Consider the following 12384-nt stretch of genomic DNA (forward strand, 5'->3'; position numbering starts at 1 on the left):
ATATATATATATATATATATAGATTATTATAACAATGTACTAATCCTAATGCATAACAATGTTTTGATGTTATAAGATTTTGTGTTTTAATATTATTGTACTTTTAATATTATTTTATTGTTTTAATTGTTTTAATAGACAATATTTTGGGCGGGAAATAGGATTTCGTTTTGGAAAATTTTGTTTTTATATATATATAGATATAGATTCGTTATAACTTTTTCAATCTTAATATTTCATCACCTAAATAGAGAATTGACAGGTTTATTCTCCAATTTTTTTCACTTCAATAATTTGTGTACATCGTCCTTATTTTACCTACGTGAACTTGTTAATATAATCAAAATCAAGTTTTTTTATTTTATAAATGAAAATTTGAGACTAAAGAAGATTATAATTAAAGAAGAAGCATTAAAAAGTAATAAAATATTCATGTACTAATTAATATTTTAATAGAGTTTAATAGGTTTGTTAATCTAGGGGTTAATAATGCAACTTTATTGAAGAGTTTGGAGTTTGGACCCTAGAAATGTATATTGCAGTAGTAAAAAAAAAAGCACTAAAATTACTAGCAAATGACTAAATATGCATTTTTTCTTAAATATAACAAGTCATCATTCTTAAAAAAACATGAAGGAAATAGTCAATAAATGATCTTGATCGACAGATAGGAACATGAGAACATATTATTAGGTTTTCTCACGACCAACGTTTTAAAGACATAAATTTTAAAGATTAATTTTTCAAGAGTGACAAAAATTCTTTACTAGATCTAGTTGGTGTGGTTTCTTATTTTTTTTACATCGGTGGATATCCCGTACTTCTGGCGCTAAGGAGTATCGGTAGATATATATGGTCCAATTTTGATAATGTTTATGCGACCTAGTAAGTCTTTTATGAAATAGATATGTTTGGCTGATTATTTAATTTGCTATGATTTCCTTCTTGGAACTCCATTAAATTTTCATACCTTTCGCAATGTTGTGAACCGATCTTAGCTTTATAAAGTATAGTCTACTCCTCATGTGTGGTTTGTGCAATGTTACAAAGAAGCAAAATTTACCAACGAGTTTATCTCGTCATTTAAAACAATCAAGTAGTTATAAACAAACAAGTAACTTATGTTCGGTATAACTTTTTTTTTTTTTTTTGGAGCAAGGTATTGCTACTTTAATTTAGTTAGATACTTAGATTAACTGACCAAGTCTGACAATATTTTATTCCCATCCATGTCATAAACAATTTAGTATATAGCTGCCCATGAATTAGATAAACCAAGTTGCAATTATATTCTTAACAAAAATGAAGGAAATAGTCAATAAATGAACGTGAGTAGCAACTAGCAAGATGCCAAAATATGGTTGTTAAATGACAGCAACCATGAATTTAAAAGATGAAATTGTGTCAAAAATTATATTCTTAACAAAAATGAATCTAGGAAATAGTCAATTTTTTATTTTATTTATTATGGAGGGGATGCCCACACAACATACTGGTTAAGTATTACAAGCGTCTCGCTAAGTTGGGAGACCGCTAATATCATCACCTAATAATCCAAGTATTTCCTCCGGCGGATGGTGAAGAATATGCATGCCTTTGGGAAGTCTCCCAGCGTGCTTAAGTTGGCAATGGCGTCAGTCACCTGATTCTGTTCCCGAGCAATGTGGGTAACCTGCCAATCCTCAAAACAGCGCAATTCCTTCCTGCAACCTTCGAGAATATTATGAGCTGCAGTAGATGGTTGCCTTGTGGACTTGATGTATCTCGTGATTTCACAGGAATCACTCTCGAATATTACTTTTTTGCAGCCGTGATGCACTGCTAGTTGTATTCCTTTAAGTAGTACCCACGCTTCCGCTTCAAGAGGAGAGCAGTTACCTATGATGTAGGCGAACCCTTGCTGCCAAGTGCTTGTGTCATCACGTATCAAACCTCCGCACCTACAGGGTCGTTCCAAACATTTCATAGGCCCTGGGGCGAAATTAAAAAAAAGGGCCCCTATATGAAACAGACTAAGATTTAAATTTAATAATATTAAAAAATGATAATATCAAATAACATGAAATAATATTAGAAAATTTACAATAATTTTTTAAATACAATCAATCCGAATCTGTCAACCAAAAATCTTTCAACGGTAAACATGTACCTTCAATCCTTGATTCCCTGCATATAATAAACTTAATAAACTTACAATTTTATTTTATAAATAGAATTATAAACTTAATAAACTTACAATTTTATTTTATAAATAGAATTAAAACAAAAATAAAATTCCTAATTATTCCAAACTCTTGAACATTAAAACAACAGTATAATTACAATTTAGAATTGTATTAGGATTCCTAAACAACAATACAACCTAATCTGCAATCAAAAACTAAATTCCTAATTTATGCAATCAAAATAACATTCCTAATTATTCCAAACTCTTAAACATTAGAACAAGTCAACAATACATTATACATAATATAATATAATTAATACTAATAATTTAATATACATAATATGCATTCTGGCATTTTTGGGCAATTCGCCAAATCGCCAATAAACCAATTCATAAAATTATTAAAATACTTAAATAATACCTTTGGCTTTGCAATTGCGAATATGTGATTTGCGATTTTCAAATTGTGAATTGCATAAACTAAGTATATATATATTTTTTTTAATATATACTAAGTATAATTGTATAAACTAATATATATCTATGGGCCCCCTTATAGAGATGGGCCCTGGGCGGGTGCCCACCCTGCACTTGCTCCAGGGCCGGCCCTGCACACCTAGCTTTGGATGTATTTTTATCCACAGCTCCATCCACATTGACTTTCGCCACACCGTTTGGATGTTTGATCCAGTTCATCATCTGCCAATTCCTTCTACTGTCGCAGTTTCCCGGAGTTTTGGCTTTCTCAAAGGCCCTATTCACCTGGTGAACCTGGGTATTAATCCAGGCTAATTTGGAGTAGAGGGGTTTCACTACCTTGTTAAAGATGGCGTCGTTTCTCCACTTCCAAAGCCACCACGCCGTTAGTGCGAATGTAGAGCTCATGTTGGTTGGTTGTTTGCCATTTCCTTTGGAGGTAATTCCTTCCTTTAGCCATCTGGAAAAGGACATAGACTTGGTTTTGTCATAGTGCTCAGGTGGGATGACCTTCCATACTTCATCGACTAACGAGCATGAACACAGTACGTGCTCACCACTCTCCACCTCATTAATACAAAACCAGCATTAATCAGAAACTGCTAAGCCACGTCTGACCCTGTTTTCATTTGTCATCATTCTTTTGTGTTTCGCCAATCATATAAACGTCTGCACGTGATTGGGAGCCTTTAGTTTCCAGATACTATTCCGCATGGATGGTTTTACTTGATCCTCATCCCCACATCGATGTCATATGCTGAACACACCGAGAAGACGTTAGATGCTTCCTTCCTCCATCCGATAAGAGAACATGCTGACAGTTTGTCCAGAATAGTTTCTGGTAGCAGGGAGTTCAGAGTCCCCCAATCCCAGCCTCTATCAACATCCCAGTAGCTAGAAACCGTCATGTCGAGCTCACTTGTGAGTAAAGGGCTTAAGGCTACCTGACTCAGAGGATTAGTTTCCAGCCACTTCTCTTGCCAAAAGGCAGTGCCTCTACCATTCCTTACCATTTTCTTAACCCCGTTTAACAATCTAGGCACCGATTTGAGGATTCCTTTCCATGCATTCAACATGTTCGGCTTCGGCTTCCAAGTAGAACAATTCGTAGAAGTTATGGCGTATTTGGCCTTGAAAATCTGGATCCAGAGACTGTCATCGTTTTGGATTATCCTTCATCCAAGCTTAGCGAGAAAGGCCCGATTCATGGGCTCTAGTTTGCATATGCCTAGTCCGCCATACGCTTTGCTTTTGGTAATCATGTCCCATTTTACTAGGTGGCATTTTCTTGTTCCTTCTTTGCTGCCCCAAAGAAAATCTCGTATCATCCTCTCAATAGCTAAGATGACTCCTTTTGGCAATAGGGTTGTTTGCATCGTATAGTAGGGGATGGCCGATAGCACTGCCTGTGCCAATGTGTATCTGCCCGCAAATGAGAGAGAGCTGAATTTCCAGCCTGCTAGTTTTGTTCTCATCCTATCCATTATACCAACAAACGTATCCTTCATAAATCTACCATGGAAAGAGGGTACTCCGAGGTACTTTCCCATATCTAGGACCTTTGGGATGCCGAGTGTTGTAGAGATGTTGTGTTGGAGGTCCAACTTCGTATTTTTTGAGAAATACACAGTTGATTTCTGAAGACTTATTTTATGACCCAAACTGGCGCAAAAGATATCTAGGCAACTCTTCATCTCTTTGGCTTGTTCAATTGTTGCTTCGCCAAACACTAGGATTGGGGGATGAACAATGGACTTAGGTTCTTAAGGCTAGCACAAAGAAATCCAAGTTCCCAAGGATTATAACAAAGGTTGTCCCATTTCCATGGTGAACCAACCTAAGTTCTTGAAGAACAAAAACTATTTAGCCCCAAATCTACCCTTATTTCCATAGAAGAGAAAATGGGTTTGAGATTGGGTTGGCTTAAATCTTCCATCCAACTTCCATTGAAATGAAAGACTTTCCAAAGACAAACAATAATCATTGGCCACTAACTATTGAAAGATAGAAATAAACCCAATCAAACTTAAGAACCCTAAATGGGTGTTCATCCCCTTTTATGCAATAATCACATAACAAGCATCAATAGAAGTAATAAACACCTAATCTAACCCATATATGAGACTACTCACTCATATCAAGAGTAAACATAGCAAGATTGAGCAAGGTAAACATAAATACGCAATAAATATAAAGACAAGATGGAGAAAAGGAAATAAGAGTTTTACTATTAATGATGAAGAAATGTTGTTGGAATCCCTTCCAAATCCACCAAAAAATGCTTGCAAAGTGTTCTACAATGTCAATCTAGGCTATTCTAAGCTAAAAGTGGCTATGGGAAATATTAGAGAGAGAGTCTATACTAGCTAGGGTTTGGAATTGTCAAAATTACAGCAGAAAATCGCTTAAAACAGAACAGTGCAGACCGAAACCGGGGGTGACACGGCCATGTCAGTACCCATTTCGGTGATCAGTTTTAGGGCGGACCAAAACGGGTACTGACACGGCCGTGCGTGTCAGTACCCATTTCATTTTTCCAGTATTTTTTCCTGCTCCATTTTGCGCTCCGCTGCTCCTCTCCCTCCTTAAGTGGGATCCTAAGCTACCAAAATTGATCCAAAGCTTTCCAAAATGCTTCCTTTACCACTCGTTGTGAAGAATTTCACCTATAACCACAAAAACACACAACCAAGTAATAAATCCCACTCAAGTATAAACACTTAACTACAAAAATAGATGAAAGAGGGGGCAAAAAGGTATTTAGAAATGGAGTCATCAACTCCCCCACAGTAGAACTTTTGCTTGTCCTCAAGCAAAGACTATGGACAAGTCACTTTCCAAGCTATGAACATCATTCACACTTCCTTCCTGTACAACCACACAATCCACAAACTTACTCATGACAACCCGTCCTGTTTCAAGAATCATTTAGGCCTTAAAAATGAGTTTCCTTCTCAAGACAATAACCAAGCACCAAAATTATTAGATTAGGTGAGGACCCTGTGTGCACAAGTGCTAAGTTGAGATTATGCAAAACATGGCTCAAGATGAGATCCCATATGCTTGCCTTTCTTACTCCCACTAGGTCAACCTTTGGAATGCATGAAATGATCAAGTATGTCTTTATTCGGCTTATAACGGGGCTAAGGGTTAAGGGTTTAACAAAGAAGGGGTAAGGAAAGTAAACAAAATAAGAGAATTTCACACCTAGTCACAAACTAAGCTAGAAGAGATCTTAACAAAAAGGGCAAGGGAGCACTCTACAAAGAAGACTAGACAACACGCTCAAAAGGTGGGGGTTTGACACAAAAAAAAAAAAAAAAAAAAAACAAGAAAGGAATATACATTTTTGCTTTTATTCACTTTTTCTTTTTTCTTTCACTTTTCATCATTTCAAACTTCTTTTTCAAACATCTTTTTCTTCATTTTTTTCTTTTTCTACTTTTCAAAGACTTTCACTTTATCTCAAAATAACAAACAAACTTCATTTATTTAGCAAAACCCCCACACTAAAACAAGACTAACAAGAGTGATGTAAACAAAGATAAGCTCCAACATGAATCTCTTCTAACTATTGAACAAGTGCTACATTCTCTCAAGGGTGGAAGGGAGATATATATTTTTTTTTCTTTTTGGCTAAGGGCTAAAGGGAAGATTAATAAGGGTAAAACAAAGAAACACTAACATCAAGGGGAACAAGTGCTAAGCACTTTATTTAGTGAACTAAAGGCTCAAAAGGGGACAACTAGGGATAAACACATATTCACAAGGTAGGCTATAAGGCTAAAAGTTAAATAAAAATGGCCTATATCATTTCAAATCATGCAATTTCCTAGGATTTCACATCGGGGAGTAATAGGGCAAGTTCTAGCGAAACAACCGTTACTGGAATCTCACATAAGCCTTCACTAGCCGAGCACAACACACAAGGTCAAGTTATTCATTTATTAAGGGCTAACAAGGCTATTGGCAAGAGACAGAATCAATCAAGGGTTTAGCTTCAAATCATCTATCACAAGTAAGGTTGCACAAGTACCGCCATAACATCCACCGACCAACAAAAGGAAGTGTTCATAGGTTAAAGCAAGGAAAACAAAATGCCCAATCAGTATGCACATTGAGTCATTCAAGCAAATGTCAACAAAAAATTTTAATCTTTAATAATCAGGCTTTCAAAACGAGAGTTGATCATCCCCACACTAGACGCTCGAATGGTCGAAAAATGAATTTGGGGGGGGGGGGGCTACACGGCCATGAAATAGGGTGAAATAAGAAAAACAATCACAAAGAACGAGGTAAGTGATTTGCACTTATTAAACAAAAACAAGGCTCAAAGGGGGACAACTAGGGAGAACAATTATAATAAAGGGTAGGTTTAAAGGCTTGGGCTAACAACAATGGCCTAAATCACTTCAAAGCATACAAATTCTAGACTTCACTATGAAAGCACTGAGACAAGCTATGATAAGACAAATATCACCGAACTTCCACATAAGCCTTCACTAGTAATGCATAACACACAGGGGAAACATTTAGGTTAGAGGTTAACCCAGCTATTGACAAGAGACTGAATTAAACACAAGCTCAATCTTGAATCATCCCTGACAACCTAGGTTGCACAAGTACCACCAACACAAACCACCAACCAGCAGAAAGAAAAGTGGTCACAGCCACAAAGCAAAGAAAATAGACTATCCACAGTGTTGCACATTGAGTCCTTCAAGCAAAGTTCACCAAAAATCAGCGTCTCACGCTGACCCTCCCCTGTGCCTTCAGCCGGACCAATGCTCACTAGACCAAATCACCACAGCCCTTCCACAATCCACTGCTCCTCCCCTTCCTTGCGGCAGCGTGCGCTAAGCCCATCAATGACCTGCCTAGCCAAAATAAAAACTTGATCTCCTAAGAATTCACTAACTTTAATGCTAGAAATAAAACAATCACAGAATACAACCAAATACATCAATCCCTAGCAACGGCGCCAAAATGTGATGTGTATAATTGTGAGTGTAAAAGAGGGTGTAAAATGTCGTTCCATTGAGGATTGGGGCTATGACAAGTATTGTGTGAATTATTAAATTCTAGGCACTGAAGTATTGGAATTCACTAGAATCCAAGTAAATTATAATTAAATATGGGAAATAAAAGGAATGTAAATTAAACAGGGAAATAACTATATGGTAAAAGAATGGGTCAGATTAGGGGTATTGCAATCTTGATGCTCTAACAATCTCAAAATTAAGGAAAAACAATTAACCAAGGGATTTATTGGCAATGCACTCAAGAATTCAAGTTATCTACTTTCGTAATCAATAACAAGAATTAGGCTAAGATTGCCCCACTTTCGTGATGTATCAATCATAACCTTAAACACGAAAGCATTATAAGCCCCCAAATTACCCCTATTCTCATAGTAGGAAAAATTGGGTTGAAATTGGTAAGATTGAGTCTTTCACCCAACTTTCGTTGTGATGAAATCCTCTCCAAAGAAAATCAATAAAAGATGCGCATCAAATATCAATAAGAGGAATTTATAAACCAAATCAAACATAAAACCCTAGGTTAATAAATTATCCCCTTTATGCAATAATAATAAACCTAGCATCAAGAATAGCAATAGAACCCTAATCCAAACCCAAAAGCTAACTACTCATGCATCATAAAAGTAAACAAAGCAAAGCAATAATAAATAACCATAAATATTGCAAGAAATATAAAGGGAAGAGAAAACTAGTTTACTGATAATGAAGAACAAATCCAACTTCAATCTGTGATTCCAAGCTTCAAACTAAATAATCTAATATAAAACTAATCTAAACTATTCTAGGAAAATATAAAGAGAAAAAGAAGAATAAACTAAAACTAACTAGGGTTGGGAACTACTTAAATTGTAGAGAATATGTAGAATATATAGGAGATAGATGGGTCTTGGGCCCATGAGACAACTTCCAATTCTTTTCCAATTCTTATTCTTGTTTCTTATTCTCCCTTGGTAATTTCCTTTTCTTCCAAAACTTGTCCAAAATGTTCCAAAATTCTTCCTTTGCTGCTCCTTGTGGATAATTCAACCCTTGGGACAATATAACACACAAACAATTCTCAATTTCACTAGGATAAAGAAAATAAGCATCAAAACAACTAAAATAATGGGTGAATTATAGTACAAAATGGTAGATATCACTTCCCCCCTCTAGACTTGTTCTCAACCCTTCTGGAACCAATAGTTTTTTTTTTACTCATGAGACCCCTAATGAAAAGGGTCCAATTGGTACTTTCGTCCATCGTTCCGTCTTAACGGGCTCCTTTGCCTACTCGCCTTCACTCATTGGGTGCATTCAACCTCTTAGGAAGTGGGTTCACCCAGTGTCAAGTCTCACAATTGTATGTTATACCTAGTCGAGCAGTGCCCCCTACTTCTGCTATGCCATAAAATATCTATGGAATTAGCCAATTTGGGCCAACAACAAGACACTAGGCCCGACACCCAGGTTCGCTCTTGTAGTTTGGGAATCACCTTTGATGTGAATGTGTCATTTTATTCCCTTTGTTATACATATCGAGATGTCGACTCCCAAGTGTGGGAGGACCTTCTTCCCTGCCAAGTAAGCCACTTTGGCAAGTCTTGACATTTTTGGTTTCCTAATTTAGCCATGTTTATATGTAATTAGTGGGCTGAAAAATAAGTTCTAGATTGAGTGAATTTTAGGAACACTCATTTTTCTTAGCAGTTCCCACAGGCAGTGCTAATGATGGTTTTATTCAATCAGGACCATAATAGAATTGAGTTGTCAAGGGTCAAATTGGTAGTGAGCACAATTATCAAATAAAATAGAAGCTAGCTAGCTGGTGCCCTTTCAGCTTGTAATGAATAATATTGAAAGCGAGCCTCGAATACAAGCCAAATAAGGGTTGTTACAACTTCTACACAAATTAGGTAAGTTGCCTAAAATGGAAGGAAGGCAATGGATTAGGGAGATCAAGTCTTCGTTGAGTGATGATGATGTTTGAAGAATATCCCAAACCCCTTATTTATAGTATTTTTGGGTTTGGAAGTAGTGGAGAGTGAATGACAACCCTCGACAATTTCATACCACACCCATGTTCATTCAACTGCCCTTCATCACCCTCTACCTTTAACACACCCTAGGGCCCAAAAGCACGTTGGTAGTATGCACCAATTAGCCACCCTGCGCCATCCCCAACCACATCTACGATTGTTTGCCGCAATACAAGCCAACATCTTTGTTACCCAGGCAGGGGGAGAAAATACCTCCACCAACCCTTGGTCTTCTCCTAGATAACAATAGCTAGTAGCCGCTGGTAGGGTCATTGAGGGTCATGATCTCCCCCCATGCTTGGCAGTAAGCGGCTGGCAGTCCACTATTTGGCCTAGCATGGCGTCATGCTGTCTTGCCACCCATCCATCATTCCTTACCTTACCTTTGCACCTTATGACCCCAAATTTTATGTCCTTCTCACTTTTGACCCCTTCCTTTGTCCCCTTTTGTAGTCTTTGTACCTTTAGACCATATAATTTATGCCTTGTCATACTTTGCCCTCTAAACTTTTCTCCCCTTTAGCCTTTTTGCCCTCATCCCCTTAACTTCAATCTTTAGCTCATCTAACTCTCTCTCCTTCTTACATAGACCTCCCAAGCATTACCCATGAGCTCCGACATCCTCTAAACCTAATTAATCCTTGGGCTTCCACTCCTTAGACCTAATTGGCTTTGAACCGAGAGCTCATTCCCCATCAATATTCATAGTGATTTATATACTTAAAGTAATGACTTTATGTTCCTAAAATTTTATTTTTAACTTTTTAAAAAAGAAATGTGTGTCATTTTAAAGATCCCAATTGAAGCTTTGTAATGACATCGAAGCCTAGTTAATAACAAAATCAGAAGTAACATGTTGAATAGGTCAAATTAAGAATTTTTTATCTAGCTAAAATGCCTCAATGGAACTTATAAGGCTTATTGCACTTTCAAAAAATTAATAATTATGACATTTTAGTATTTGAAATTCCATAAAGGGAAAAAAGTCAATTTTAATCATCTAATTGTTGGTGAACATGGCGTTTGGTAGGGGGAATTTTAATTCGTTTACTCATAATTCCACATTTTGATAAATTTCAAAGTTTGGTAGAAAGAAATCGAAATGGAAAAATGTTCTTTTTCCCTCCTAAATTTACCTCTAAACTTTCTCATCATGATGCGTCTTTCATTCATTGAATGCCAATGAATTGGTTAACTCACAACTAACTAATAAATAAATTTAACTACTAATTATATGATGACAATTCACGACATAAAATTTATAATAAAAATATAAGAAGGGTTTGTAGCATTGCTCAATTGAAATGCATCCTTCATTTTGTGAAATTCACTCTGATCCTGAAATTTTAAATTCCATGTTGCTTAGAAAGAAATACTGGAGTATTAGGACACCAGTGCCAGCCCTGGCCAAACATGGCCAGGGAATGCGGCAAATTATACTGTGCACCACGGTGCACATAGCAATATGCACCACGGTGCACATAGCAATGTGCACCACGTACCTAAACGACGTCGTTTTGAGCATTGTAAACTAATCGTCCGTTTTTTTTTGGAAATCACGTTTCCCGTTTTGGACGGTCTCTGTATTTATGTTAATATTCTGTGTATTCCAGACAATCATTCTGTGTATTCTAGGCAACCGTTATGTGTATTCTAGGCAACTATTATGTGTATTCATGTTAGTAATACATGTTGTGATTTCATGTTAGTAACGCATGTTGTGATGTGTTTGTGCATTCGAATGTTTAGGAGGATGAGTTCTGTGTATTTTGTGTAAATATTTTGTGTATTCATGTTATTAACACAGGTTGTGATGTGTTTGTACATTCGAATGTTATGAGGATGAGTTCTGTGTATTTTGTGTCAATATTCTGTGTATTCTGGGCAAACATTCTGTGTATTCTAGGCAAAGGTTCTGTGTATTCTATATAATGATTATGTGTATTATAGATAATGAATTCCCTGGAGTCATTCGCGTCCGTGTCCGCGTCCACTAACATCTGTGTATTTTGTGTCAATATTCTGTGTATTCTGGGCAAACATTCTGTGTATTCTAGGCAAACGTTCTGTGTATTATAGATAATGATTATGTGTATTATAGATAATGAATTCCCTAAGTCATTCGCATCCGATCCGCGTCCACTAACACCGAAACAACATCATTTTACGTACGTAGTGCACATTGCTATGTGCACCGTGGTACAGGGTAGAACGATTGAGGGCATGCGCATAGGGCCCCCAAATTTTGGGGGCCCCAAATATTACGAAGAGTATATTATGTACAGAGTCTGTACATATATACTCCGTAACCGTGTGGTGAATCTGGTGATTGTGCACTTGTGCACCCAAATTTTGGGGCCACTTTTATTAAAAAAAAATATTGTATTTATATATTTATGTTGGTGTTACTTATGTATAAAGAAATTAAGATGGTTTAAAATTTTAAAAAGCTTACATTCCTAATTCCTAAAGACTTAATTTACGTATAGAGTTATAGTCCTATAACTTATAGGAATTGAGACAGGCTTATTTGATTATTGTAAAATTATTATATATAAAGAGTAAAAAATTACTCTTGTTCCTATTATAATGCATAGACGCGAGATTTGTATTCACAACGCAGGAATTTGATTCCAGTAATCATTAATTTGAAGTGTGTTATTTGTGCATTTGGCATTCTCAA

This window comes from Ipomoea triloba, chromosome 4 (genome assembly GCF_003576645.1).
Source record: "Ipomoea triloba cultivar NCNSP0323 chromosome 4, ASM357664v1".
Taxonomy (NCBI): domain Eukaryota; kingdom Viridiplantae; phylum Streptophyta; class Magnoliopsida; order Solanales; family Convolvulaceae; genus Ipomoea; species Ipomoea triloba.